The 5,324-nt window shown below is 44.9% G+C and overlaps 1 long non-coding RNA gene across 5 annotated transcripts in view; it reads left to right on the top strand.

Annotated features, from left to right (window-relative positions):
• LOC130582981 (uncharacterized) overlaps window positions 1–5,324 on the top strand; it is a 48,186-nt gene that overhangs the window by 29,852 nt on the left and 13,010 nt on the right. The window lies entirely within an intron of this gene.

Here is a 5,324-nt window from a genome sequence, read left to right as displayed (position 1 = left end):
CCTGCCGCTGGCTGTCAGCTCTCTGTGTCGTGTCTGTCGCGATCGGCACAGCCGGGGCTGCGCGGAGCCCTCCCGGAGCTCTCCCGGGCAGCGGCGGGGGCGGAGGAGACTGCGGGAGCCGCCCCCGCCCGCGGAGCTCGGCCTGGGGCTGCGATGAACCGCAGCTCCTGCGTGTTCCTGCCCCTGCCTCTGCCTGCCCCTGCTCCTGCCTTCCCCTGCCTTCCCCTGCCTTCCCCTGCCTTCCCCTGCCTGCTCCTGCTCCTGCCCCTGCCTTTCCCTGCCTGCCCGTGCCTGCCTGCTCCTGCCTGCCCCTGCCTCTGCCTGCCTCTGCCTCTGCCTGCTCCTGCCCCTGCCTCTGCCTTCCCCTGCCTTCCTCTCCCTTCCCCTCCCTTCCCCTGCTCCTGCCCCTGCCCCTGCCTCTGCCCTCCCCTGCCTGCCCCTCCCTGCCCCTGCCTTCCCCTGCTCCTGCCTCTACCTCTGCCTGCTCCTGCTCCTGCCCCTGCCCCTGCCTCTGCCTACCCCTGCCTTCCCCTCCCTTCCCCTCCCTTCCCCTCCCTTCCCCTGCCTGCTCCTGCTCCTGCCCCTGCCTGCCTCAGGTAGGGGTCCGCGGCGAGGGCTCGGCGCCAAGACGCACTTCCCATCTTGCTCTTTTCGTATTATTTTTTTTWAATTTATTTGTATTTGTTATTTTTCAAAATGGGCTGCTGCGACTGTAATTCTTGTTCTTCTCCCTCTTTAAGCCTGATTCTGCTAATCCGTGCTGAGTCTCTGTGTCCTGGGGGATGATGAAGGTTTTCCCTTAGTGCTGCTGTAGTGCCCCTTGAGATTATAACTGGGGCAGTCTCTCTCTGTGTAATGCCTTTTAATTTGATCTCCTTTTAATGGGCGCTCTGGGATAAGGGTTGAAGTGGGCAAGCAGTGGGAGAGAATATGATGGTTTGCTGTGAGTTTGGGATTTTACATGGCTTTCATTTTATTGGGTGTTCTTTAGTGTCTTCCTTTATGTTTTCATCATCTGCGTGGCATCATAGTGTCACTCTCAGCCTGCCAAGTGGATTGGATAGTGAGGAGGCTTGAGCGGATSTGAGAGCCTGTACTAAATCTAGAGGGACCATCTTTCTCTGCTTCTGCATCGCCTCCACTGTATGTCAAATCCCACTTCTAGTCTCTCCTAAATTTGAAACAGAAGAGTAAACCATATGGAGAAGGATACCTACCACCGGTGCAAAGAMTCTTGCTCACTTCCAGGCAGCTTTGACCAACTGGGAATACGAAGCAAGTGGAGTGAGCTGGGCTGCCCTGCTGTCAGTACCCAGAACTCTGTAGTGCTGCTTTGCTTTGACTTGCACTAATATGTTTTTAAATATGGCATATAATCATTCATGTTATATATGCCCTCATTTCTCAGACAGTCTTGTCATCTTGCTCAAAGTAGTAAATTGCTGATTTTTATCATTTTTTCCCCCTTTCTTCCCTAGAGAATGGGTTATACCAGCTTCTTCAAGTTTTAAGTTCTATCATGCAGTCCTTAACTTTTTCTTGATTTCTGAAATGGGTTTCTAGAAGGAAATGTATTCTTGTCTGTGTGCCAGTGGAGTGCACTGTGGAAGCATATATGAAAGCAGGGGATTTTTCAAAAGGCTCTGGCTAAGAGTAAGATACACCAAGTTAATTGACTTTCTTTATGAGGCTGGAGCAAAACTCCTTCAGGTTTGTTGTGGGAATCTCAAATTTCCTTGTTTATTTTTGTGGAAACTTTTCAAGGTTACTAACCATATCCATGCCTTTGGTCAGTGATTCTCAGAGTAGTAGAGAAAAGGTACACGGGTTTTGGTTTTTTTCCCATGACTATCTATAAGTCAAACCAGAAGATTTTTTTCCCCATAAATAACACTTGTTTAAAAGTTGAAGAGGGTCTTTCAAAACTAACTGAGTGAACAATTTGGTGATAAGTACTAAAATATTAGAGGATTAAAAAATAAAGCTTTACAAACTTCTCATGCTTTATCGAAACTACTTAGGCTTTAAGATAAATAAATAAAATTAACATCACAGATCTTTATCTGAAAGTAGATTTTCTGTTTGTTACCTGACAAATCATTACGAGTGGGGTTCTCACGGTATCCTKTGGCAGATACTGCAGAATAGGAGTACTCATTCAGATTTTGCTTTGAMTTGTGCAATGCTGTGAATTCTGGGTCGTGCTGCAAAACTCACTGGAAGGAGTATCCCAAGCTTGATTGGGTTTGATTTGGGCTTGAAGGTTCAGCTTTAAGAAATTGCGTGTTTGAGAGTTGTTGCCAGAAACTGGGTAAACCAGCTGCTGTAATGGTTCTATATGTGGTTAYGAGTGGTATCTGTAGTTTGCTGTTAACTTTGCCTTGGCCCACTCACTTCTTTTYTGTGTTGAGCGAGGTCTCAATAGCTCAGATGTTCTGCAGGGCTGAACAGGCATGAAATTAGCACGGGTAATAGAATTACATTCCATAGGATATTGTGCAAATACCAGAGAGCTTGAGCTCCTGCATTTTACACACAGGGTTGTGCTAATATTTCATTTTAATTTGCCTTCTGATTGAATTGTTTTATTAGATTCCATCTGGGAATTCCTTTAGCATATAAATTGCAATCTTCTAATATTTTATCAACTATTCTGGAAATGAGAAGGAATAAGACACGCCTTCATATAAAACCCCTTTTAAAGCAGGTATTTTTAAAAATATATTTTCATGGCAAGAAACGTATCAGACTGAAAAGGGATTTCCAGATGAGAGAGGTTCAGAGGGATCAAAGCTGGTATGTTTGGAAAGAACGATACATACAGGGAAGTCCCGGGCCACAGAAAGAAGAACCTTGTGGAGCTAAAGCTTGACACTGAAACTTGAGCTGGCTGAAGCCTGGGAATCCTGAATTCTTGGCTTGYGGCCAAATACAGCTCACAAGATGGTTTTGGTTCGATGACTTTAACTTTTTGCAATGAAGATGAGACCTGCCTGATTTTTCTGTGGCAGTGTGCTGTGGTGATGGTGGTGATAATTCCATCTGGGTGCTCCCCAGCCCGTACCAAGGAGATTCTCCTCTCCCCCAGCCCAAATCTGCAGTGGGAGGCAAATGCTCCATGCTAGCAGGCACCCACTGAGAAACTCAGTTCCCACCTCCTTTTGAGTTTTCAAACAGGATGGTGTCTTTTTTGAGATTGTGTGTATGTGTTTGTGTATGCAAGAAACTGAGTAACCTGATGGATAGCTTGATTCAAAATGCAGCCCTTTTCATGCCTGACAAAGGTGTGYGGCACATAGATTGGTTAGTAGGACTTGCATTCCCAGAAAGTATGCTTTAGAACTTAACAAGTGTTCAGTGAGATAAAAAAAAACTTTTCTGTTGAGTTCACAGGCGCCAAAATGGTTCCAAACCCCCTAAACATTCTCATGTTATTCAAATCAATCCAAGAGYGCTTCAGACAGATCACACCATATTGTTCATCTTAATAATGCATCATGCATTGGCTTTGACACCAAAGAGTTGYCCTAAGCTGTACATGCAGTTGGAAGATCAGGTCAGTGGGCAGGTTGCTCTTAATCTGCTGCTCAGTTTCTATCAGTGACAGAGTGAAAAACATTAGCAAAAAGGAAGAAATGTGTTGTTTTCTGCAGACTCTTTTTGGGCCATCRTAGTTCATAGTTTCACTTCCCTTGAAAAGCTGAGCTATGATTAAACCAGTGTCACTCAAAACACCTCTGCACATCATCCCGTCTGTCTTATTATGCAATGTCATTTTGGTGTTTTTCTGCCTTCCTAGTTCTAATCAGATGATGTTTGTGTTCTTGAATTATCTTAGAAGATCRTAGACTATGAAGTCTGTGATATGAACTTGCTTTTTTGCCCTCCACCCTGTTCTTCCACCCAGCCCCTTGCACCTGAGTAGAATTCTTAAATCACATGCAGTAAAGACCTAGACTAGAGATGAATGGAAGTTGTACCACACAGTTCATGTCTGGAGCAGCTGAATTCTTAGTTCAGGTCAGTGGATGGTTCAGAGACATCTGTGTTCTAGCAGAGCTTTGCTTCTCCAAGCTTGCAGGCTGGTGCGTTCGTTCTTGTCAGGGACTGTGCGGACTTGGGAAAATTTGTGAGAGATGGGTTGTTTATATTATCTTTTATTCTGCTGCTCAGAATGATTTGCTGTGTGGATTTACTTGAGCTAATATTAGCTGTCCCACAGTTGGATATCTGGTCAGCTGGGGGAGGGAGAGCCCTGCAGTGGGTGATTCACTCTGTCCCTTTGAGGTCAGGTGTTGGGGGAAATGATTTGCTTTTACAAACTGTGTATTTTGAGCTTGGGAACTAGGTCAARCCCCATTCTTCGTTCGAGCCTGGGAGAGGTTTAAGTAAGTAAATGTTGTGTTTCTTATCTACTCTTTCTTTCGTGATCTCACACACCAAGAAGAATGTGTTCTGTCTTTTGCAGTGATGATGAACCCTGCCTGGGTTCCATGAAGTCAGCTCCCTGGGGTTCAAATGGCCATTCCACCATGCCTCTTACTCCTGAGCTACTTTCCTTTTGGGAATAATTCATTGCTAAATCCCTCCAGCGTATTTCCCTCCAGCTCAGAAGCAATTAGGCATGTTTATCCCTCGCTGCAGTGCATTTATTCTGCTGAGGAAGGAATGAGAGCTCAGCAGCAGCCCTGGGGATGCTCAGCTCTCGCTCCAGTGCCGAGGGCTCGGTGTTCCCTGTCCCTGGGCGAGCACAGAGATCTGTCCCAGTGGAGCTGATTGCAATGGAACAGCTACTTGCATATGTACAACAGGCAGGAYCAGTCCCAGTATTTTTTCTCTTTAGGCTGTGACTTCTCAAGTCATTCTAGATGGCTGCATGTCAGAGCAGATTAATTGGAATTTAACTTTCATGTTCTTCCATGCTTAGGGATGAGTGCACTAAAGAAACCTTAATATAGTTATTTCAGCTGGAAGACTTAATTTGCTGTAAATTTTCAAGCAATACTGGAGCTGCAGGTATTTCAAGGACAATCTACTGAAGACTTAATGTTGTTGATGATGTTGAATACAACTTGATATTGCATTACTACTACTATTAAAATTAACTTTTTTGTCCTTTTAATACCTTTAGCTCCCTTCTAATGATATTCTTGGTGGTTCTTCCACGGGGAATTTAGGTCACAGGGGTTAGGATGCAGTGGCCAAGACTGAGGAGTGGTAGTTTGGCCTTTTTAAGGTAATAGGATTTCATGACTGGATATTGAATGATTCCTTTCATTATTAAAGTTGTTTTCTTCAGATTGAGTTTTCTTTTTTTTTTTTTT

The sequence above is a fragment of the Malurus melanocephalus genome, unplaced genomic scaffold (genome assembly GCF_030028575.1).
Source record: "Malurus melanocephalus ecotype Western Australia unplaced genomic scaffold, MMel_1.1 scaffold_545, whole genome shotgun sequence".
Classification (NCBI taxonomy): domain Eukaryota; kingdom Metazoa; phylum Chordata; class Aves; order Passeriformes; family Maluridae; genus Malurus; species Malurus melanocephalus.
This window is presented reverse-complemented; position numbering and strand designations above follow the sequence as displayed.